General features: G+C 43.6%; 1 pseudogene; it reads left to right on the forward strand.

The window, feature by feature from the left end:
- Positions 1–20,401: 20,401 nt before the first annotated feature.
- The window catches only part of LOC123497649 (bZIP transcription factor ABI5 homolog), a 170,492-nt pseudogene continuing 164,210 nt past the window's right edge, over positions 20,402–26,683 (forward strand).

The following is a 26,683-nucleotide window of genomic DNA, read 5'->3' on the forward strand; positions in this document are numbered from 1 at the left end:
TGCAGTGAGCATTTGTCCAGTTTTCAAGCATATGCCCTTTTTATCTGTATTTGCTTGTTAAGATTCTGTCCAGTTTTCAATGGCTATATTTGGTTGTTATATTGGTCATTTGTGCCTTGTTTATTTCAGTCATTCACAATGTGTGCAAGTCGGAATTGTGTCTCTCGACTACATCAATACCAGTTTGAACGACTATATTTGGTTCCAGTTATTCCTGGTATAGTTAACACATGCCCTTTATTTCAGTTTTACACATTTTCCAGTGTGATGTTTAAGCATTACCTACGTTCTATTCATTTTCAACAATACCAGTTTGAATTAGAATATTTGATGGCTGTTAAGCCTGCTGTCGGTAACATTGCCGTCCATTTTATATCTTCTTTAACAGTATGCTAAAACCAACACATTCAAGCTATCATTTGGAGATGATGTTGGTTACCTTTGCTATATTTGTTTGACGTTAAGGTTGCTGTACTTATCATGCCTTTCCACTACTTATGCAGGAAAACAACGGGAGTGGCCACCATTTTCCGCCGGGGTTAGCTTCATCCCTCGTCTTGTACACCCCCCTGTCGTTCCATAATGTACTGCATATAGATCCAGGCCTGGACACTAGTTAGCTTCTAATATTGACTTGTTGCTTGTAGGTACATATGCCCTTGGCAAGGATCCACGCATCCACCCTTTTTGCGTATGGGGCAATGAGATATTGATGAACAAGCATCAAGTGAGGAAACTGATAAGGATTATTAGCAAAAAGATATGAATGGTGGCAAGCAAATTATTTGTTTATGCTCTATCCAACACAACAGTGAGCTATAGGATGGTAACTACAAACTCTGCAGCCTTCTCTTTTTACTGTCCATAATGAGTTGTTAGACAACAATGTCTCAATCTTTTTCGTTCCCAGTGGTTCCCAAAGCAGTTCACTCAAGATTACCTCGCAAAGTACATGATTGGTGGACACGCAATGAAGGTTAAAGTATTTCATCCAGACTACAATGAGCATCGAGAAGTCCTAATGAAGACAGTGAAGGATGGACAGGCAGCCATCACAAGGGGTTGGCCTAGAGTCCTGCCCGCATTACGCATGGAGGAGGGCACAATATGGGCATTCCGCTTCACCTTCTCCAGCAACCAGAATGTCTTTCGCCTCTCACTTTACAGTCTTTACTACAACTGTGGTTCATCATTCTTTACTTGGTGCTTCTGTAGTTCTTCAGTATATGTACCTGTGCATCGAATTATGCATTCGTGGTTGAAACTATATTTGTAATAAACATGGTTGGATATGAAATAAGTGATTGACTACTTTCAAATTCAAAACATGTGATTTTTAAATTAGGGATTAATTAGGGATTACACTGCACACGGTTTGCGAAAGCGAAATGTCTGCGATATACGTGGAGATCAGAAACGTTTCTAGGATCCACTACGTGTGCGATCAATCTCCACTGCACACACGACTTTCTCTTGAAAACTGTTTGCATTGGGCCACCTTGCGCAAACGTTTACCACATAAAAACTGTGTGTGATGGACAACCTTTGCCACAAAGTTTCTTCTACGCACCGTGTGTGATGCATTCAATAACGCGAACGATAAAATTATTAATAGCGTGTGCAATGGGAACGCTATCACAAACGATTTAACGGGAAAAATTGTGTCTGATGTACCTGTGAATGAAAACGTTTTCGTTGGAGCGACTGTGTGGGATGTACATATGAACGGAAACATTTAGCGGGAACTGACTATGTGGGATGTACTTGCGACCGGAAACAATTTCGCTTGTATAATTGTATTTTTAGCTCTATTGTACGTATTTCCGTATTTGAGCGCTCGCCGGTCGCACATGATCTCATTTTGCCGAGCGTGTGTGCCAGGAGGGCATATCCTCAACAGTTTCTGGGTTGTGCGGGAAGGACCCCCCTATTGCCCACACTCACTTGCCGACGGTTCCAAATGCCGTCGCGGAAAGGGGTTAAAAACCGTTTTATAGCACAGACGCGCACTAGTGAATTTTCTTTGCAAACACATATCTTTTTTTCATCATTGATTTTTGGTACATGGAAATACATCACCAAATTTTGACTAGAAAAGCAAGACAAAAGAAAACAAGAACCACAAGAATACATTTTAGAAGATATTCAACTTCCATAGTTATTAGTGCCCTCTCGATGCATTCATTGTTGATCTGCGGAGGCTCGATCTTGCGTGCTTCTTTATTCTTCAAGTGTAAAGAAGTAGACGTTGCTTCCTCGCATCTAGTCTCATGCCTAGCTCTATTCTATCAACAAGTGCACTAGTCTCATCTCTAGCCTCTATGGTAGCTAAAAGTGCTAGAACATCTACTAAATTGCGCTCTATCAATATATCGATGTGCTCTTCTTCCCAATACCAAAAGTTGCATCCATTCTACACAATAAAATTTTAAGTTAGCACAACTAGTCAAATCCAAGAGCACAACCGAAGCTAAAGTAGCACATACCCCATCGGTTGAGCACTTGATGAACACCCATCCGGGATGTTCCGGCGTTGTAGACACGCGGTGCAAGACCACCTTTGGGCAGTCATCGCACGTAATGAGTGGCAACGGTGCACTGATACATCTCCGTCGTATCTACTTTTCCAAACACTTTTGCCCTTGTTTTGGACTCTAACTTGCATGATTTTAATGGAACTAACCCGGACTGACGCTGTTTTCAGCAGACTTTCCATGGTGTTATTTATGTGCAGAAACAAAAGTTCTCGGAATGACCTGAAACTTCACGGAACGTCTGTTTGGAAATAATAAAAAATCCTTGCAAAAGATGAAGACCAAGGGGCCCACACCCTAGCCACGAAGGTAGGGGGCTCCCCTGCCCCCCTAGGGCGCCCCCCTACCTCATGGGCCCCCTGGAGCTCCTCCGACCTCAACTCCAACTCTATATATTTGCTTTCGGGGAGGAAAAAACTAGAGAGAAGGATTCATCGCGTTTTATGATACGGAGCCGCCGCCAAGCCCTAAAACCTCTCGGGAGGGCTGATCTGGAGTCCGTTCGGGGCTCCAGAGAGGGGGATTCGTTGCAGTCGTCATCATCAACCATCCTCCATCTCCAATTTCGTGATGCACACCGCCGTGCGTGAGTAATTCCATCGTAGGCTTGCTGGACGGTGATGGGTTGGATGAGATCTATCATGTAATCAAGTTAGTTTTGTTAGGGTTTGATCCCTAGTATCCACTATGTTCTGAGATTGATGTTGCTATGACTTTGCTATGCTTAATGCTTGTCACTAGGGCCCGAGTGCCATGATTTCAGATCTGAACCTATTATGTTTTCATGAATATATGTGAGTTCTTGATCCTATCTTGCAAGTCTATAGTCACCTACAATGTGCTATGATCCGGAAACCCCGAAGTGACAATAATCGGGACCACTCCCGGTGATGACCATAGTTTGAGGAGTTCATGTATTCACTATGTGCTAATGCTTTGTTCCGGTACTCTATTGAAAGGAGGCCTTAATATCCCTTAGTTTCCATTAGGACCCCGCTGCCACGGGAGGGTAGGACAAAAGATGTCATGCAAGTTCTTTTTCATAAGCACGTATGACTATATTCGGAATACATGCCTACATTACATTGATGAATTGGAGCTAGTTCTGTGTCACCCTATGTTATGACTGTTAAATGATGAACCGCATCCGGCATCATTCTCCATCACCGATCCAATGCCTACGAGCTTTTTACATATTGTTCTTCGCTTATTTACTTTTCCGTTGCTACTGTTACAATCACTACAAAACACCAAAAATATTACTTTTGTTACCGTTACCACTACTATCATATTACTTTGCTACTAAATACTTTGGTGCAGATACTAAGTTATCCAGGTGTGGTTGAATTGACAACTCAACTGCTAATACTTGAGAATATTCTTTGGCTCCCCTTGTGTCGAATCAATAAATTTGGGTTGAATACTCTACCCTGGAAAACTGTTGCGATCCCCTATACTTGTGGGTTATCAAGACTATTTTCTGGCACCGTTGCTGGGGAGCATAGCTCTATCCTTTGAGTCACTTGGGATTTATATCTGCTGGTCACTATGAAGAACTTGAAAGACGCTAAGACAACAATTTATCCCTCAACTACGAGGGGAGGTAAGGAACTGCCATCTAGCTCTGCACTTGATTCACCTTCTGTTTTGAGTAAGCTTGCGACACCTAAGCCTGCTTCTGCTATTCGTTCTGATATGTCGCATGTTATTGATGATGCCACTTCTGCTATGCATGATACTTATGATGAGACTACTTCTATGCTTCATACTACTGTGCCACTTGGTGAATTTCTTGATGAACAAATTGCTAGAGCTAGAGAGAAAGAAATTATTGAAAATGATTATATTGATGAAAGTGATGATGAAGACTTGCCCGTTATTCCTGAGGGTTATGTTTTTGATAAAGAAGCTACTTTAGCTATTTTAGCTTGCAAAGATAGATATGAGCTCAAGAGGTTATTAGCTAAATGGAATCAGCAATCTCTTAATGCTAGAATGAAACCTGACCCTGCTTTTGCTACTTCACCTATCTGTGTTACCGATAAGGATTATGAATTCTCTGTTGATCCTGATATAATTACTTTGGTTGAATCTGATCCTTTTCATGGCTATGAATCTGAAACTGTTGTGGCACATCTTACTAAATTAAATGATATTGCCACCCTGTTCACTAATGATAAAGGTGATGCTAAGATATGGTTTAATTCTCTTGATCCTGGTTGTGTGCGTAGTCCTTAGGATATGGTTTATTACTTCTCTGCTAAATATTTCCCTGCTTATAAGAAACAAGCTGCTTTGAGGTAAATATACAACTTTGTGCAAATTGAAGAAGAGAGTCTCCCACAAGCTTGGGGGAGGCTTCTCAAGTTACTTAATGCTTTGCCTGATCATCCTCTCAAGAAAAATGAAATACTTGGTATCTTTTATAATGGACTAACCGATGCTTCCAGAGATTACCTGTATAGTTGTGCTGGTTCTGTTTTCAGGGAAAGAACACCGGATGAAGCTGAAATTCTATTGAATAATATGTTGACAAATGAAAATAATTGGACACTTCCTGAGCCAATTCCTGAGCCTTTTCCTAAACCAACTCTGAAGAAGAGAGGTGTTCTATTTCTCAGTCCTGAAGATATGGAAGAGGCAAAGAAATCTATGAAAGAAAAAGGTATAAAAGCTGAAGATGTTAAGAATTTACCTCCTATTGAAGAAATACATGGTCTTAATCTACCGCCTGTTGAAGAAATATATGATCCTAATCCATTACCTATTGAACAACCTCATGGTCTTGATAACCCGACATAGGTAGTAAAGGTAAATTCTCTCTATAGATATGATAAAGGTGAAATCCCTCCTACTAAAATTGCTAGCCAATGCTTGGATGAGTTTGATAACTTTATGGTTAAGCAAGAAGATTTCAATGCTTATTTTGGTAGACAATTAAAACAAAATGCCTATATGTTTGAACACTTGGGTGATTATATGGCTAATGTTAGAGGTGAACTCAAACTCATTAGTAAACATGCTTCTATGGTTACCACTCAAGTAGAACAAGTACTTAAAGCTCAAAATGATTTGCTCAATGAAATGAATAGTAAGAAAAATGATTATGCTGTTAGAGTGGCTACTAGGACTGGTAGAATGACTCAGGAACCTTTGTATCCTGAAGGCCGCCCTAAGAGAATTGAGCAAGATTCTTAGAGAAATAATATTGATGCACCTAGTCCTTCTAAAAAGAAGAAAAAGAAAAATGTTAGGACTTTGCATGCTTCTAGTGAACCTATTACTGAACCACCTGAGAATCCAAATGTCATTTCTATTTCTGATGCTGAAACACAATCTGGTAATGTACATGAACATAATGAAAATGCTAATGATGATGTTCATGATGATGCTCAACCTAGTAATGACAATGATGTAGAAATTGAACCTGCAGTTGATCTTGATAACCCACAATCAAAGAATCAACGATATGATAAGAGAGACTTTGTTGCTAAGAAACATGGCAAAGAAAGGGAGCCATGGGTTCAGAAACCCATGCCTTTTCCTCCCGAACCATCCAAGAAAAAGGATGATGAGGATTTTGAGCGCTTTGCTGAAATGATTAGACCTATCTTTTTGCGTATGCGATTGACTGATATGCTCAAAAAGAAAGATACCGGAAGCTGAAATTTCCACCATGCTTGCTAATTATACTTTTAAGGGTGGAATACCTAAGAAAGTAGGAGATCCAGGAGTACCCACTATACCATTCTCCATTAAAAGAAACTACGTTAAAACTGCTTTATGTGGTCTTGGAGCCGGTGTTACTGTTATGCCTCTCTCTTTATACCGTAGACTTGATTTGAATAAGTTGACACCTACTGAAATATCTTTGCAAATGGCTGATAATCAACTGCTATACCTGTTGGTATTTCTGAGGATGTGCCTGTCGTGGTTGCAAACGTTACTATTTTAACGGACTTTGTTATCCTTGATATTCCCGAGGACGATAGAATGTCTATTATTCTTGGAAGACCTTTTTTGAATACTTCAGGGGCTGTTATTGATTGCAACAAATACAATGTCACTTTTCATGTTAATGGTAATGAGCACACGGTACACTTTCCGAGGAAACAACCTCAAGTTCATAGTATCAACTCTATTGGAAAAATTCCATCGATTATATTTGGAGGTTTTGAATTTCCTCTTCCTAGTGTCAAGAAGAAATATGATATTCTTATTGTTGGGGATGTGCATATCCCCGTTGAGGTAACATAGTGTTATTCGAAATTTCTCCGGTTTCATGTTATTCGCAATGAGTTTGTTAACAAGACTTGATCAACCTTGTTAGTGGATTCCTTTTGATGAGCATGAGATGGATGAAACTAGAAGGCACAACCTTTTGTACCCTCTTTCTACTTTCTATTATTTAGTTGAAATAAAGTAAAAATAGTATTTTTCTGTCTGTTTTCTGATTTATTTGTGCAATATAAAAATACCCCAAAAATAAAAGTTCTGCAAATGCCCTGAAAATGGAATATGATTTTTTCTGGAATATTTGAGAATATCTGGCACTGAGAACACAGCAGGAGGGGCAAGCACCTGGCCACAAGTGTGGAGGGCGCGCCCTACCCCCTGGGCGCGCCCCCTGCCTCGTGGGCCCATGGTGGCCCTCCTCCACTTATTCCTGCACCCATACACTCCTTCTTCCTCCCACAAACACCAATATCCAGCTCAAGCACGAGTTCTACCTCATTTTGCTGCGATTTTTGATCTCCTTGCTCAAAGCACCTCTCACAAAACTGCTTGGGGAGATTGTTCCTTGGTATGTGACTCCTCCATTGGTCCAATTAGTTTTTGTTCTAGTGCTCTATTCATTGCAAATTTGTGCTGCCTAGGTGACCATGTTCTTGAGCTTGCATGTCAAATTAATATGGTTCCAAGTAGTTCTAATGCATGATATAGTCTCTAGGCACTTGTAGGAGTAGTTGCTATCAATTTTGTTGAGTTTGGTTTACTTTTGTTTGAAGTTACTAAAAATTTCAGAAATTTTTTAGAGGAAGAAATATGCTTAGGAAAATGTTCCAAGGTGGTTCTTCAAGGAAGCAAGGACCCAGGCTTGCAATGCGTGATGCTGACGATGAGCCACCAAGGGATGCTCCAGTGCGGCCTTGTGAGTGGCCTTCATAAAAGTTTATGGAACGAGAGGGAATCAAGGAAGAATTTAACGCATATTTGCGTAACGCTGACCTTGTGAGCTTCGAGGCAGACAAATGCCGCCAGTACCACTATCTCACTAGTTCATTTATGAGGAGGTTTGAATTTTCATCTTCACGTAATTCTCCAACTATCATATTTGATCTCTATGAAAAATCTTTTACCATGGACTTAGAGGATTTTACTTCTGCTTGCAAAGTTCCACAATGGGGTAGTGTTAGTGAACCCCGTAAATCTGAATTTAGAAACTTTCTTGCTAGTATAACTATGGGGGAATCTAGAGATATAGCACAAGCTACCATAGGGAGCATTCATTTTCCTGCTATACATTAGTTTGCTCTCTTCATAGGTTGGTGCATAAATGGTAAAGATGAAGCATGTCATATGTGTGTCCCTGACCTTAGTATTCTTAGGAGTGCTGTGTTAGTAGACAAATCTTATAATTTGGGAACCATTGTTGCACGTAGGTTGCATCATAATAGATTTAATGGAGATTTCTTTGGTGGAATTTATGCAACCCGCTTAGCTGATTTTCTTGCTGTGGACGTTCGTGAGGATGATATTGAGTTGCCTCCTACTTATTTAGACTATAATTCTATGGTCTACCACCAGTTTGTCGAGAGGAATGAATCACCTCTCCGCTATCGCTTAATCTTTGACAGACGTCATGCTGTCCGTATTACTCTCCCTGATCCTACCTTCTTTGATTATCAGGCAAAAGGAAGACATTTTATTACCAGAGAGGAGGCAGATGAGTACGAGAGGAGGGCGGAGGCAGCTCGCCGCCACGCTGCAGCTCAGGAGGCGATAGCCTCTGCATCTCAGTACGACCCCAGCTACAACTACGGGTATCCGCCAGGCCATCCTTGGCAATGAACCAACTTAGGCCAAAAGCCTAAGCTTGGGGGAGTACGTATTTCCCACCGACATTACATTTATGTTTACACACACTGATTGCTAGATGTCGGTGCTCATACTCTTTCACTGTAATGTTCATGCTAGTTTATTTTCTTTTTTTTGCTTTCTTCTTGTGTGTTTGTTAAACCTTGAGAAAAACCAAAAAAATTAGTAATAGCTTCTAGCTAGTTTCCTTTCTTGCTGTAGTAGTAGTAATTGAAAGAAAACCCAAAAAGATTTCCCGTTCTTCTTTTTTTGCTTGTTGGGAGCTTTCCCGTGTAAATAGTTTTATTTTATTTCTTTTCTTTTCTTTGGGGGTCGATAGGAGAAGACCATGATTAAATTGTCGAAGTGGCTCTTATATGCATTATTGTTGATTTAACCAAGAGCCCATATTGCCTTGTCTTCTCCTGTTTATTGAATGCTCGCAGATTCCAGCTTAGTCCAATGCATGTGCACTCTTATTATTATTCACATCGTTCGGTCGTGCAAGTGAAAGGCAATTATGACGATATATGATGGACCGACTGAGATGAGAAAAGCTAGTATGAACTCGAACTCTCTTGTTTTTGTAAATATGATGAGTTCATCGTTCCTGATTCAGCTTATTATGAATAAACATGTTTGCAATGACAATTAGAGATCATAGTTGCTTGTGCCATGCTTGATTAGCTATGAGTTATAATGGTTTACCTTGCGTGCCAACATGCTATTAAAATGGTTGTGATGTGGTATAGTGGGGTGGTATCCTCCTTTGAATGATTTAAGTGACGCGACTTGGCACATGTTCACACATGTAGTTGAAACAAATCAACATAGCCTTCACGATATTTATGTTCATGGTGGATTATATCCTACTCATGCTTGCATCCAATGTTTATTAATTTTAATGCATGTTCATGACTGTTGTCGCTCTCTAGTTGGTCGCTTCCCAGTCTTTTGCTAGCCTTCACTTGTACTAAGCGGGAATACTGCTTGTGCATCCAATCCCTTAAACCCCAAAAGTTATTCCATATGAGTCCACTATACTTTCCTATATGCGGTATCTACCTGCCGTTCCAAGTAAATTTGTATGTGCCAAACTCCAAACCTTCAAATGAAATTATGTTTTGTATGCTCGAATAGCTCATGTATCAACTAGGGCTATCCGTATCTTTCATGCTAGGCGGGTTATTCTCAAGAGGAGTGGACTCCGCTCCTCACTCACGAGAAAATGGCTGGTCACCGGGATGCCCAGTCCCATGCTTTATGCAAACTAAATCAAAATAATTGCAAACAAAACTCCCCCTGGGACTGTTGCTAGTTGGAGACACTCGTTGTTTCGAGCAAGTCATGGATTGATGCTTGTTGGTGGAGGGGGAGTATAAACTTTACCATTCTGTTTGGGAACCGCCTATAATGTGTGTACCATGGAAGATATCGCCATCTCTTGGTTGTTATGGTGACAATGAAAGTATGCCGCTCAAAATATTATTTATCTCTATTTCAAAACCGAGTTCTGGCACCTCTACAAATCCCTGCTTCCCTCTGCGAAGGGCCTATCTATTTACTTTTATGTTGAGTCATCACCCTCTTATTAAAAAGCACTAGCTGGAGAGCGCAGCTGTCATTTGCATCCATTACTATTAGTTTATATTGGGCATGACTATGATTGGATCTCTTTTATCATGAATTACAATGTCTAGTCAGTCCTTGATCTTTAAAGGTGCTCTGCATTTATGTTTTGCGGTCTCAGAAAGGGCTAGCGACATACCATCTTGTTATATCATATTATGATTGTCTTGAGAAAGTGTTGTCATCCGAGATTTATTATTATGGCTCGCTAGTTGATTATGCCATTGATATGAGTAAACATGAGACCTAAGATTTATTGCAAATGTGGTTAGTCATAATCTTTGCTGAAAATTTGAATGATGGCTTTACATATTTACAACAACAAGAGCAAACAGAGTTTGTAAAAGTTTTTCTTTATCACTTTCAGTTTGTCAACTGAATTGCTTGAGGACAAGTAAAGGTTTAAGCTTGGGGGAGTTGATACGTCTCCGTCGTATCTACTTTTCCAAACACTTTTGCCCTTGTTTTGGACTCTAACTTGCAAGATTTGAATGGAACTAACCCGGACTGACGCTGTTTTCAACAGACTTTCCATGGTGTTATTTATGTGCAGAAACAAAAGTTCTCGGAATGAACTGAAACTTCACGGAACGTCTATTTGGAAATAATAAAAAAATCCTTGAAAAAGATTAAGACCAGGGGGCCCACACCCTAGCCACGAGGGCGGGGGGCGCGCCCCCTACCTCGTGGCCCCCCTGGAGCTCCTCCGACCTCAACTCGAACTCTATATATTGTCTTTCGGGGAGGAAAAAACCAGAGAGAAGGATTCATCGCGTTTTACGATACAGAGCCGCAGCCAAGCCCTAAAACCTCTCGGGAGGGCTAATCTGGAGTCCGTTCGGGGCTCCGGAGAGGGGGATTCGTCGCCGTCGTCATCATCAACCATCCTCCATCACCAATTTCATGATGCTCACCGCCGTGCGTGTCTAATTCCATCGTAGGCTTGCTGGACGGTGATGGGTTGGATGAGATCTATCATGTAATCGAGTTAGTTTTGTTAGGGTTTGATCCCTAGTATCCACTATGTTCTGAGATTGATGTTGTTATGACTTTGCTATGCTTAATGCTTGTCACTAGGGCCCGAGTGCCATGATTTCAGATCTGAACCTATTATGTTTTCATGAATATATGTGAGTTCTTGATCCTATCTTGCAAGTCTATAGTCACCTACTATGTGTTATGATCCGGCAACCCCGAAGTGACAATAATCGGGACCACTCCCGGTGATGACCATAGTTTGAGGAGTTCGTGTATTCACTATGTGCTAATGCTTTGCTCCGGTACTCTATTAAAAGGAGGCCTTAATATCCCTTAGTTTCCATTAGGACCCTGCTGGCACGGGAGGGTAGGACAAAAGATGTCATGCAAGTTCTTTTCTATAAGCACATATGACTATATTCGGAATACATGCCTACATTACATTGATGAATTTGAGCTAGTTCTGTGTCACTCTATGTTATGACTGTTACATGATGAACCGCATTCGGCATAATTCTCCATGACCGATCCAATGCCTACGAGCTTTTCACATATTGCCCTTCGCTTATTTACTTTTCCGTTGCTACTGTTACAATCACTACAAAACACCAAAAATATTACTTTTGTTACCGTTACCACTACTATCATATTACTTTGCTACTAAATACTTTGGTGCAGATACTAAGTTATCCAGGTGTGGTTGAATTGACAACTCAAATGCTAATACTTGAGAATATTCTTTGGCTCCCCTTGTGTCGAATCAATAAATTTGGGTTGAATACTCTACCCTCGAAAACTGTTGCGATCCCCTATACTTGTGGGTTATCATGCACCAACGAGCTTTTGGGCCAGCACCGAGCCCGACCGACCGCCATTCATGTATCTGCGGGCGGAACGTCGATGGTGTAGATCCGAGCGGCTATAGGAGCCAGTACGTGCATGCGGCCTTGCGGCCATGCCGGGGCCTTCCAGCCCGTTGCCCGGCCAGTCGATGCCGCGGCGCGGCCTCCCACTGCCGGGCGAGCTCAAGCCCGACCGGATCCGCTCCAAATACAACCGCCGGGTGCACAAAACACGTACACGTGGTTGGGTAGCTCGGGGGCGTCGAGGGAAAGGGGGTTGGGCGAGCGCGCGTCCGAGCTGCACACGCTGGAGTTGGCCTAAGTGAAGTTGCAAGACAACACACGTTTCCCTAGTGGCATGGTGGACCAACCGTGTGGGGGTGCGAAGTTGCTTCGCTCGTGTGGGGGACGGAGGCCATTTGTTTTGTGATGAAAACTTTAGTATTTACTAGAATGTTTTGTTGGAACTAATCTATAATCCAACATGTATCCTCGTTGTCGTTGTGTGTTCATGACTTGTTGTATGTAATGAATGGTACATTTGCATATGCATGTCTAAACTCAATTTATGAATGGTTTTTGACTCACTTCTTGGAGTGTGAGTACCTTAGTATTATAGCCAGCATCCGGTTATATGAAGTTGCCACATCACATAGAGCCAACCTAATATTGGAGTATGCTAGCACAATAGTTAGTTCTAGTTAGATCAACTAGAGCTAGGTGTCGCACAGAGGCCGAGAAATATGGTGATAGCGTGACTGCGTGAGGTGGGCTTGTACGTAGTATGATGTAGGCACAGGGCTTGCCGTGTTTCCTACTACTCCGGTCTAAATGTGAGAAGATTTGGTCGAGTTCTTCCTCCTTTTGCCGACACGTGGGACATCCAGCATCCAGGTCGTGTCATGCAAGAAAATGGAGTGCTAGTTGAAGCCACGTGATGTGCATCTTGGGTTAAACTGTAAATAGAATCTTACTCTTGAGTAACTCCAAAAGCGGCCACCGAAGATCTTTATTGGATTTGTTTTTCATCACCAGCACGTCGAGATGAAAGATGTGCAAGTTTAGTGGATCCTCTTTGCATTTTCACTGGCATGTGGGACCGCATGTGAGCAAACAGACGATGGGCTCCGCGTGCCTGCTGGCTGGCTGAGAAGAGAGAGAAAGCGGAGGGCTGAGCACGGACTCCAGGAAATTTGTTCTACGTAACCAGCAACTCGATATAGGCTCGATATAGTGGGGTGGCATTCACGTCTAGCATTACGGCACACGCCACTCACACGAGTCCCATCTGACACCAATTTTCTTGGAGTCCATGCTACAACCATCTCTTCTCCATCCTGTTTTCTCAGCCATCGCGCGATGGGCGGGGTGGGGGTTTGCCTATAGTCGGTTTGCTCAACTGCGGTCCCACTTGTAAGTGAAAATGCAACACAGTACGCATTCCCCCTTGAGTGGCGTGCCAGACCAACCGTGTGGGGGTGCGACGCGAACACGCCAGGCTTTTCCTTTTGAACTTGTTACTTGTAAAATTTGGAGGTGGTTCTGCTCCATGGCGCGACCGATAGATAGAAATAACGATTTTCCCTAGAGTAATGAGAAGTTTGGTTCTGGCACGGTTCATGCATGGAGTATGTATGAAAATTATGAAGTTGATTCGGAAGGTAAGATAATTACTAGTAGTACCATATACTACTACACGGATTTGACTGAATGATAAAGATACATACGGATCCATCAACGACATCCTCACGCCCTATTGTGTCGGGCCCCCAACTGACGTGTGAGGAGCAACGGCGTTGGCGCGAGCTCAACGTGCTTCTGGACAATGCCTTCCAAGGTTGCCCTGCAGTCCAAGAAGGCCAGCGACCTATCGTCCTCCTCTTGCACGTAGTAGTCCTTGTGGACGATTTGCGCGTAGATGTGGGTGATTATGTTGATGGTGTCTTGCTGCGCCAGGCGCTGCGCGGCGAGCGCGACCTCGAGGTGGACATTCTCCGGCACGACGGCGGGCAGTCGCAGGGCCACCAGTGCGTCGAAGAGGTTTTCACCACAAAGGCCGTTGAGGGTGGCGGGCATCGTAGAGCCTGGGCGCGTGGGCTGGAGGTGTACGTCAGGGTCATCCGCGAGCTTCTTGACGACGGTCAACTTGTCGAGGAAGCCGACGAGGATCTGGTCGAACAAGGAGACGAAGATGTCTTCCAAGCGGCCTCTCGCCCTGGCGGCCTCAAGCACGACCTGGAGACGTTCCTCGGTGCCGGGCAGCAGGCCGGCGTCGTGGACCATCTGGCATAACCGGCTGATGCTCGTGCTCATCGCCTCCATGGGTCTAGCTTCTAGTCAACTGATTTTGCGATTTGAGTGATCACTCTTGCCCTTGGTTAGGGTGCATAGGTGCGCAGGATTTGGTAGATTTGACTGGCGGGGAGCCTTTATATGAGAAGTGCAGACTGTGTTGCATTCACGTGTGTGTTGGCCATCTACTCCTCGGCCCTCTACTACACCTGCCTTTGGCTGTATGACAGGTGGGCGAGCCACTAGTTGGGCCCACCTGTCATAGACCAAAGGTAGGTGCAACAAGTCAATGAAGCTACGTCCCTATGGGACTGAGCTCCGGTGCCTTAACTGCACCTGCCTTTGGCTGCATGACAAGTGGGCCAGCCACCTGTTGGGCCCACCTGTCATACACCTAAAGGCAGGTGCAGTAAGTCAATGAAGCTGCGCCCCCCTCCGTGCCGGTGCAGTATAGTCATCTCACTGGACCTCTAGTTGGGGCCAAACGAGAGAACTTTCATGTTTACTAGTTTATTGGTCCCCCTTGCATTTTGCGCCAAGTTTTGACCTTTGATTTAACTAATAAAATGTTAATGCATGTAGCCAAAAATGTTGTGCTATGTAGTCTCAAGTCATTGGATGCATACGCACCCTAGGTCTCGTATTTGGTGATTTCTTTTTTCGTGGCAAAAAACAGGGAACGAGGTGGGTAGTTAATGCACTGCGCCTAAAAGTTTTGGGATTACTATTTGGTTTTCGTAACGTGACTAATGCACCAGTATGGAGGGAGTACAATAGTAGTCTTTGATTGCAATTTTTTGTTGGTAGCTTACCAAGCTGAGCGCTCGGTGAGTACAATAGTAGTCTGATTGATGGGACTTCATATTTGAGCCATCTACTGGAAGGAAGAAAACAATACACCATGTATTTATTTACAGAGGGAGTAGTATATTTTTTGTGACATGCATTACTAGATATTGCTAGTCAAATACTAAATCCAGACGGATGTGGTAGTACTACTAAATCCAGACGGTGGTGCTAGTACTAGTAGTAGTACTACCAATGTAGTAGTACTGTACTACCCGTTGGTCAAATTATTATGTGCTGCTCCTCACAGTGAAGTGACCAGACCCTACGCCGGAGATGACACCTGAGTGTAGGCGCCATGTTCGGCATACCAAAGTCAGCCTCCCCGTCTGCAGCCACTATCATCATGACTGTAGAGTTAGCCTGCTTACAACTAGTCGTGTTCGACATAATTTCCTGTGCGTAGATGCCCGTGCATTGCACGGAACACCAAGATTGGGGGTGGACGGCGCCGGCAACGGCCATCGCACCAGATTTTTCCATAACCTTCTAGATGTGGTTGGGAGGAAATAAGGCTGATTGTGAGAGACAAGGAGTTGTTTCTAAATAGGGAACAAGTGCAGGCATCTTTTTGCAAAACTGCAGAATTTTGGTTTGTATGTGTCAGATCTAGATCCGACGGCTATTGGTGAAAGATGGCAGGCACAACATCATCACCAACTCAGGACCTCTTTGATTCACAGTATTTTGAAAACACAGGAATAGGACACGACAATATTACAAGTTTCAAACTGATATTACAAATGTTAGGAGTAATGTTGCACCTACGAAGAGGGAATTACTAGGAAGTTTACGTAAGAACTTTCGTTACTTTAGGTGGATGCAACATTATCGTACAAACTAAAATCCACCGCCCTGACAAGTCACTAATGGGCAAATAAATTTTTGAGTCTCTGGCCACTTGATGTTTCAAAAACAAATTCAGCTTCTGCAGAGACTTTGTCATTTAAGATTAGATGCTTGCGGAGATCAGGACGCCATTCATTGTTGCGCCAGAGAATGCGAAACCTCATTACCTTGAGCACACTTGCCTCCAGAACAAAGTACCTGGCCAATTTAATCTTAGATGTGCTGCCTCAGTAGTCGATCAAATCAATTTGTAAGATGGAGATCAAGGCATTCAATGAGATTGTTATAGTGCAACACATTTTTCACTTTCGGGTCTTTTTTTATTTGCAAAAGAAGAGAACATATTAGAGCAGCTGGCTGTATAAGATTGCCGTGTCATCAAAAGGTACCAATATCATTCGCTCATATGATAGGGTTGGCCGGCTAGTGATATTTTTTCACTCTCTCTCTTTCCTCTCATTTACCTAGGAGCACGTGAAGAGCTTGGGCATTTGTTGCCTTCCACTATGTGGCCGATGCCATATTTCTCAAAAGTATGCCACATAATACGCATTGATGTCAAATCAAAAGATTTTGGCACCGCTCTAGCGATGTGAGAGAGTTGGCACCATTGTGCACACAGACCCACATGTATAAACAAATCAATCAAACCAATTACACCAGCCTCCCACTCTCCCAAACAAGTTTTTTTATTGCCTCAGTCCTCTCCCTCTCCCACGCAAGTGTTTTTTCATTGCGCGAGTTAATTTGGCACCGGAGCAAAGTAGGTGATCCAGATTGGGGCACCTGGTGAGCAATGAAGGGGCATCGATTCCAAATGCATCACAAGTGAATTTGGCACCTGTTTTGGCCTACATAGTGGAGGGTCGTTATAGCCCACTTTTGTACTACCTCCTATTTAGTGTAAAATTTTGACCATAGATTTACCTAAGAAAATGCCAATGCATGTCACCAAAAATTATACCATTTGAAATTATGTTCAAATACGAATACAACGATATAATTTTTAGTGACATGCAACAACATTTTGTCAGTTAAATCTATGGTCAAATTTTGATACTACAGAATAGGAAGAGTAAACCAGGACGGAGGTAGTACTTGCTCTTAGGGTAACCATATAGTTGCTAGTCTAAGTTACTTGCCACTATGACTAGCCTAGGCTACTATAGTAGTACAACAACAAAAATGATGCAGGTGATCACGTGAGAAAAAATACTAAAAACATTTCTTTCGGTGTAGTGCGTAGATGCAGTTTTAAACACTACACTTGTCATCATAATTTGGGAAAATTACGAAAAAGTGTGCTACGTTGTGATTACCGTTTACTAATAGGAAAGAAGTTTCACCTCGATGATTAGCTTCTCCATGCATGGAAACCATGTAAGGAATCCAACAACTTGATCCAGATTGGGGCCGATAGATTTTATTGCCAAGATCTTCATTGTGCGCATAAACTGGGCCAAGCTTGTGGGAATCATTTTCTGGATGACAGTCGTAAATACATCAAGAAGAAATTTAAAAATGTGAATTTCAAGAAGACGGAGAAGACGATGAGTGCTGTACCTAAACGATTACGGATCCAATAAAGAGTTCGGAGAATTTGGGAGACGAGTACACCAACACTGTCAATTTTGGCGCGTCAATGACCCTAATTTTTGTTGGACCTTCTAAATCAGATACAAGCAATCTATCAAGGAAAGGCGCATTCTCAATGACCATAATGTGGAACAACTGGAGTGATCTCTTCCCAATTGATGTCTTGTTGCGGGGCCAGCAAGACGCATAAATCCATCGGAGATTCATCGATGCGATGTGGAGGCTAATGAACCCGTGGATCTACTTAAGACGAAGGTACTCAAGCACAGTACAGCTATGGATCAGGTGCTCCATAGCCTTCTTCGAGATGCCAACGTCGAAGAGGTCGAGTTGTTTGAGTTGAGGGAGAAGAAGGGCGGGCGTGACATTAATCTGGGGAAGATAGCAGGAGCTGAAGCTGGCGCGGCGCAGCGTTGGCGTGAGGCGGAGCGCGGACGGCGACAGAGAGCGACATCGTCCAGCTTCAAAGCTGAGCTCCTCGAGCTGATCTAGGGCGGGGGATAAGAACCACACGTCGAACTTGGCTTGGACCTTGCAAATGGTACTGAACATGCAGATGTCAAGCCGTTTGGCTGGTCCAGGGTGCGATGAAAGGATCTTGGAGACCGCGGCCATGCATTTGCAATCCCCGTCGCAGAGGCATCTGTCGACGATGAGGTTGAGGGGGATGCGGCACCAGAGGGGGCGCCACCGCCGGGAGAGCAGGGTAGTCCGCACGGCAGATTTGGTGGGGAGGAGGCCGATGATGACGAGCAGTATGTCGTCGAGGAGGCTACTGATGAACTCCAGGCTCACTGGATGCGGTTTTGGCTCGAGCCTGCCAAAATCGCCATCAGAATCTATTAAGTTTCCTCTGTCTCGAATGCAACGAAAAAATGTATGTTAGTGAACCAATTAATGGCTGAAGCAATGATGGAAATGGTGGAGGAATCAGAGGTGCACATTCGCGCGCAACAACAACTGATCAATATTTTTAGAGACAGTGTATCAAAGCAGCAATAACTTACCCACATGCTTATGGGCGTCATCCGCGCTGAGGTTGTAGATTGTGACGTTGTAGATTGTTAGGTTCTGTTCATTTATTTGCACTGGCATCAATCTTTGATTGCCCAGGGGATGTAATTTCCTGCAATATATGCTGGATGTGCAACGTTTTTCCCTGTATGCCGTACCTTTGCTTGATCGGTTTTGGTCCTGTGCATAATTGCTTGTCGTAATGGGCTCAAATCATCTAATTGGGCCTAAAGACATGTATGAACTTTAGTGAGCCCATTAAGTTAATGGGCCGTTACCAGGCCGAAAGTTAATGGTCGGCCCTGTTACCTCCCGGGTCGTTAACAGGCCAACATCGAAGCAGGCAACAGGTGGGCCCATTTGATTTCACGGGCTGTTAACAGGACGAAACTAAGGTCGGGCTACATATGGTGCAACTATACTGTGGGCCTTTAGCAGGTCGAAAGAGACAACGGGCTCGTATTGGACCATGAAGAGCATGGGCCGCTAAGAGGCCGAAAGTCAGGTCGTACTGTAAATGGCCCAGCTGTTTTGTGGGCCTTTAGCAGGCCAAAAGAGAAATCGGGCTCGTATTGGACCATGAAGAGCATGGGCTGTTAAAAGGCCAAAACTCAGGTCCGACTGCAAATGGCCCAACTCATTTATGGGCCGTCAACACGCTAAAAGAGACACCGGGCCGGAAATTGGTCCAACACTTAAATGGGTCGCTAAAAGCCCGAAAGATGTACATCCTGAAAATTGGCCCATCCCTTGAATGAGCCGTTAACAGCCCGAAACCACATCGGGCCGATATTGAGCCCAAATATATAGCGGGCTGTTAACAGGCTCGAACTGACGATGGGCTGCAATGGTGTTAAATCATTAACGGGCCGTTGACGGGCCGAATTGGCAAATCTTGTATGGGTCGTGGACTTAAATGGACCTGACACAAGTAGGCCTTATATGGGCCGGCCTGCTAATTTTTACTGGGCCGGCCTTTTTCACCGTAATGGGCCACTGTTGGGCCGTGCCACGTATCGACCTGTCCTAGGTGCCTCATGTCCAATGAGTGGATGACATCTGTCCCAACGGTGAGCCGACACGTGGTTCGTCGGCGAATGAGAATTTTACACGTGGAATATCCCCATTGGATCGGGCTGTTAACAGGTTATCGGGTCCTAACCGAAATCCGAAAGCTTAATGGCAACCTGTTATGGTGGATGCCATGTGTCGGTCAACCTTGACGAAAGCACTTCTGTGACGTGCGATTTATCGTCATGGAGGTGACACATCCGTGATGATAATTTTGGTAATGTCAGGGAACACTTCTACGACAACACATGTATGACTATCTTGATTCTATCATAAAATCATCATGGATGTACATGCATGACAGAAAACGTGACCTACTGTGACAAACACGTATCATCACGGAAGTGTATTTTTTTGTAGTGATGTGAGTGTGCTGATGGTAAGACCTTGTGGTCTTTATTTTTTTATAGGTGGTGGAGAAGATGATGGAATAGTCCAAGGAGAACGTCAATGCCAAGAAGGGTGACGCCCTGTCACGGCGCTGCGGTAGTTGCATCTTGTGAACATTTGGCGTTTTGGCAGCACCCTATCTATCCAGTACGAGACGAACTATCTACTCTATATCTATCTATCTATAGCTCACCTTTCTCATCAATCACGTGCATTTAATAGCTATCTAATGCTTTAATACAAGCCTATCTCTTGCATGCAGCAGACTATAAATAGGGGAGCACGACGCACAAGACTGAACCAACACCACAAGCAAGAGCGTACATAGAGACCATAGTGGAGAGATAGGATGGCGTCGGAGATGAGCAAGGACGCAAAGTTCTCCGAGGAAGAAGGCACCTCACACCCGCACATTCTCAAAGGTGAGGAGTAGAAGGCTGCGCTAGCGTGGCTGTCTTCGATCTTTGCGCTGATGCTGGACGAGCTGCAATACTCGGTGTGTGAGGTGGGGCACAATTTTGGGTCCACGAACGTGGACGAGTTCATGAGCAACATATGGAATGTCGAGGAGTTCCAAGCGGCGAATGGAGGTGGCTTGGTGGGCACAGAGGTGTCTCCTGTGGTGGGTGGTGGTGGAAGCAGAGGTGGCGGGGATGCAGGAAGAAGTGGCCTATGCCGGTAGGGGTGCTTCTCCATGCCATCCCCACTATGCTGGAAGACGGTGGAGGAGGTGTGGGCTGAGATCAATAGGGAGCCCGGACCGGTGGATGCCCAGCCTCAGGCTAGTCGTCCCTCACCACAGCTTCTTGTCCAGCCAACGGTGGGGAATGGCAGAAAATCTTTTAGCACAGTGATGCGACCTACTGACAACAAGTCTGCCATTCATTGCTCGTGTCAAGATGCATGCAGGTGGGATCATTTTATTCTCATTTTCTGCTATACACTAGTGTACATCATCAAAATATAGCTAGTGGTCCCCATTATTTGTCTTTGGCATGGATGCCTGGCGGAAATATGACAGTGCTCTTTCTCTCTCTCTCTCTGGTTAAATCAAACCTTTTATTTCACCTTTACTAAATTAAATCATCCCTTTCTTTAACCATAAGTTCCAATTTTAATTTGTTTATATATGAACTCTTGGCGCCAAGGTCTTTTAAAAAAGACCGATCTTGAATACATTCGAACACATTTAAATTTTAATGTTTCACATTCCATATGTGAACCAAACCTATATCACTAGATCTTTTTTAAAACACTATTTCAACATAAATATGTCAAACCATCATATTTTACTAGAAACCTATGACTTTTCGAAACTGATTTTTTGATATGTGTGACAGTATATTACGAAAGAGTGAAAATGTTTTTTTTAAAAACCATGCAATTGAAATATATGTGATTTTTGTGAAACAGACGCGTGAAATGTAACATGTAGGTTCTGAATTGTGAAATAGTCCCTCAGTCCCAAAATTATTGACTCAACTTTACACTAACTTTGTACTGAAGTTAGTACGAAGTTGAGTCACTTATTCTGGGACGAAGGGAGTAGTTACCACAAAAAGTGAAACTGATTTTTGAAAGAGTGAAATATCTTTTTTTATATGTGTAACTAATATAGATGTTATTTTTGTGAAACATCATAGTGAAATGTAAAAATGTAGGTTATGAATTGTGAAATGGTAACCACAAAATGTAAAATTATAATGTATAAATGTGAAACTGATTATTTCAACAGAGTGAAATATGTTTTTTAAAATGTGTAACTAAAATATATGTGATTTTTGTGAAACATGGTAGTGCAATGTGAAAAGTAGGTTCTGAATTGTGAAAATATTAACCACAAATGTGAAATTACAATCTATAAATGTGAAACTGATTATTTGAAAAGAGTGAAATAAGTTTTTATAAAATATGTAATTGAAATATATGTGATTTTCCTAAACCAAGCCAGTCTGAAGCGAAATGTAGGTTCTGAATTATGTGATAGAGTAACTACGGAAATTGAAATTGTATTGTGTCGTTTGTGAAACTGATTGTTTGAACATGGGTAATCATTTGTTTCAAAAGAGTGAAATATGCTATTTGAAAAATGTGCAATTTAATTAGGTGTTTTTTTGTGAAGCAAGCCCGTGAAAACTGAAATGTAGGTTCTGAATTATGCAATAGCCACCACAGAAAAAGAAATTGTAATATATCATTGTGAAATAGATTATTCTGACATGTGAAATATATGTTCAAACTTAAACATGGTTATAAAATATTCAATATTGATCTCATTTTAAAGGTTTTGTGAAAGCACAAGTCCTCCCTGGGTGGTTTTGGTAATTAATGTCAACATATCTCTTGTTGGACTAATAGTTTTATCTAGCATGTTTCAGATAAGTTCAAAAATGGAGTGGCAAGGACAAGAGGATGTGGAACCCCTTCAAAATAATAAGGACAAAGATTGGCAAAAGGTCAAGACTCTTCATTTCTATTTAAGTGACCCAAGATCACATTGAGTCCATAGGAAAGTCAATGCTATTAAACGGGGATGAGGTGTTGCTTAATGGTCTACTTGCTCAAGTGCATAGTCATATTGCTCCAAAACCCTCAACCACTTTCTCCATCCAAATATGTCAAACCCTAAATCCAAACTCGGCCTCACCGATTCTTTCTACCCGGAGCCATTGAGTTTACTTGAAATAGCCACTGCCAGAAACCCTAATGATTCGGTCACACCGATACGGATCTCGGTCTCACCGAGATGTCCTTGCCAGCGCTCTATGATCTATTGCATTTGCTTAGGTCTCACCAAGTTTATTCAATCGGTCTCACCTGGTTGGCTTGACAGATTGTCTGTTGTTTATTGCTTCACTTTGGTCCGACCGAGTTGATGCAATCAGCGCCACAGAGATGATGTTTGTCCTAAGCCCTAGCACATCGGTCCCCGGTTTGTTCTGGTCGGTCCCACAGAGATACCTAATGTTCATATTTTTGAACAGATCGGTCCCACCGAGTTTTATAATCGGTGCCACCGAGATGAGTCAAAAGTGTGTAATGGTTGGATTCCGTGCGGAGGCTATATATACCCCTCCACCCCCTTCTACACCAGAGAGAGAGCCATCAGACCGTGCCTACACTTCTGATGTCTACTATGCAACCTTCTTCTTGTAGACTCGTGTTGGGCCTCCAAGCGCAGAGTTTTGTAGGACAGTAGCAATTTTACCTCAAGTGGATGACCTAAGGTTTATCAATCCGTGGGAGGTGTAGGATGAAGATGGTCTCTCTTAAACAACCTTGCAACCAAATAACAAAGAGTCTCTTGTATCCCCAACACACCCAATACAATGGTAAATTGTATAGGTGCACTAGTTCGGCGAAGATATGGTGATACAAGTCTAATATGGATAGTAGATATAGGTTTTTGTAATATGAAAATATGAAAACAGCAAGGTAGCAAGTGACAAAAGTGAGCAAAAACGGTATTGAAATTCTTGGAAACAAGGCCTAGGGTTCATACTTTCACTAGTGCAAAGTCTCTCAACAATGATAACATAATTGGATCATATAACAATCCTTCAACATGCAAAAAAGAATCACTCCAAAGTTTCTATCGGAGAACGTAGGACGAAAACTGTCGTGGTGGGCGCACGACAGATGCCAAGGGATGGCTAAAGAGAGGAGGAGGCTCGAGGGCACTGGTGGGCTCCAGAGGTGAGGTCGGCATGACCGCGTGAGGGATGCAAGACATACCCAGGTTCGGGGCTCTCCGGAGAGATAACACCCCTAGAGCTGTTTGGAGGAAGTACGGAGTTGCTCCTAGAGCTGTTTGGAGGAAGGAGGAAGACATGCCAAGGCTTAGGCTGCTCCCCCTTTTGGTGTGTGTGTGTGTGTGTTCTACTGATGATCTGATCGCCCGGCGCATGGAGGCCTCCTAGGGGCTTTATAGGTCAACCCCCAGGGTTACAATGGTAATGTTAGAAGGCCGTGGGGTCGGGTTGTTATTGTCCGGGAAGCCGGTGCTGGGACCCGCCGGGTGTGAGGGCTCGCCGGGTTTTCCCGGCGCTGGCCCCGTGCGCTAGGGGCACTGTTTGTCGTCTTGTCGATCATCACGGAGTGGCCAGGTCGAGTCCACTACAGTGGCGCACCGTCAGGTCGCCGGTCCCTGGCGTCCGTGATGACGACAGGTGCACTGTAGCCACGTCGGCCCTGGTGAGCAGGGTAGGTGGGGCACTGTTGCCATGCCTCAGCTGACCAGAGGAGTTGGTGGGGCACTACTATGAAGGAAATATGCCCTAGAGGCAATAATAAAGTAGTTATTTATATTTCCTTATATCATGATAAATGTTTATTATTCATCAAAAGTGAGCTGCTCGAGCTGATCTAGGGCGGGGGATCCGAAGTAGTCGTCAAGCTTGGCTTGGTCCTTGCCGTTGGAACAGAACTTGCCCATTCTAAGGCCTTTGGTTGGGCCAAGGTGACTGCCGAGGATCTTGGAGAACGCATCCAAGCTTTTGTGATAACCATGGCAGACCTCGTGGGTGTTGATGAGGTCGATAGGGCTGGAGTTCCATAGGGGGCGCCACTGCCGGGAAAGGAGGGTTGTCCGCGCCCCATATTTGATTGGGAGGAGGGAGATGATGACTCTCAACATATCATCGGGGAGGCTGCTGATTAAGTCTAGGCCTACTGGAGTCGCTTGCGGTTCTAGCTCGCCCCGCCTCCGCTTGTTGGGCAGCCCCGTTCTCCACCTCCGGAGTCTCCTTGTCAGCGGCGTTTTCTGATAGAAATGGGAGGACAAGGAATATTTAATTAAAACAGGGCAATATAAAAGTTTATTGGTAACTAAAAGTTATTACGTATGAATATAGTAAGATAAGGGAATAACAATTGGTTGCTTAAATACTACACAATTCATTTGACATTGTTGGGTAAGTCAACATATGCAGATAGTTGAAAAGAAAACTTACTTCAAACAAAGTCTGGATGGATGATTTTGTCGGGGAAGTTAGCATATATCTCATGACAAGGCCCTTTTATGTGCAGTGCAATTTTAGTGCCAGCTTTCAGTACATAAAACTTTGCAATTTCATTCCAAAAGCCAATGCCAAAATACGAGTCACCACGTTCATCAAGTCTTACAGCAACAACGATTGTAAATCCATGGTTTGTGTGCAGTATGACATTCGTGGAGCCTTGATGTATGTAAGGGGAAACATTGTGCACTAAATAATCTATTGCGTAGCAAGGGATGTCCTGCAGAAAATGGTAGGATTGTTAAAGAAAATATGGTAACATGCAAATATGGGCCCAAATTGAAAGAACTATACAACAGTTCAAATCGAAGGACAGAAGTCAATAATTAAACAAATAGGGTAAACATGATGTCATGGAAATATGAGAGTAATCAAAAGAACAATACATCATTAATTTGCCTAATATAGAAAGAAGAGGGGAAAATTTCCCTTTGACGTATATGGTGCATGTGGCACCTTTTATCCAATGTAGCAATATTTAGAATATGTTCAGGAAAGTAGGCCATGCCAACCGATTTAGGGCGAGATTGAACATACCACGCACGTGCTCAAGTTATCTGGTACGATGAGATGGAATCTCTTGCAGCGGCCGCCAAGTCCTGAAGTGTCGGCACACTGTATATTCTATGAATGAAAGAAAACCCTCAAATCAGCTCGGATAAAAATGAATTCACGGCGATTTCCGCCGGGTGATTAAAGGAGGCAGATGAACTGGGATAATAGATGAGATAATATCTCGTTAAATTAGTTACCTTGTCGTCCCTGAGAAAGAACCCTCAGTACGGCAGATTCCCCAACCGAGCGGAGCTGGGTCGACCGTGAGCAGCGTCGAGAAAGTCGATGGCGATAGGCGGCGGCAAGTGAAAGTGGCGAAATGCCGTGGGCTTTGCCGGCTGCCTGGCGGCGGCTGCAGGCGTCGAGCTAAGTGTTTACAGCCACGATAGGCGGTGCCATGGCGTAGATGTGGAGGAGCTTGTGCAGGTGTGAATGGGGAACATACCGGAGGGGCCGAGGGGGTGGCGGGCGGGGTGAGAGTTTTTGTGACGTGGGGATGGTGAGGGTTTTCTTTTTTCTTTTTTGAATTGGGTGGTGAGGGTTTTAAGTCCCACAAAGAATTTTGGGGGCGACGGTTTGCTAGAGTGAACTGTGTGTGATTGACGCAGCTGGCAAAATGATAGTCATTGCAAACGGTTCCAATTTTGGGAACCGTGTGTGATTGACGTACTGCCTCCGTCCTGGTTTATTGGTCCCCCGTTGTAATTTTTACCAAAATTTGGCGAAATATTTAACATAGTCAGACATAGATAATAAGCGTGCACGTAAATAAGCATAGTTCAACCATAAGTACATAGTTCAACCGTCATTAAGCATACTCAAGCGTACATAGTTTGATCCGTCCCACATATCATCTCACATGCGGCCGGCACGATCCCGAAGCTTCTCCAGGTACTCGGCGTACGCGTCGTGCGCCACCCTGTGAGAATACTTCTTCTTGAAGGAGCCAACGGCCCGTCCTCTTGCATGCGCCAGAACACTTAGATACGCG

Source organism: Aegilops tauschii, chromosome 3 (genome assembly GCF_002575655.3).
Source record: "Aegilops tauschii subsp. strangulata cultivar AL8/78 chromosome 3, Aet v6.0, whole genome shotgun sequence".
Classification (NCBI taxonomy): Eukaryota; Viridiplantae; Streptophyta; class Magnoliopsida; order Poales; family Poaceae; genus Aegilops; species Aegilops tauschii.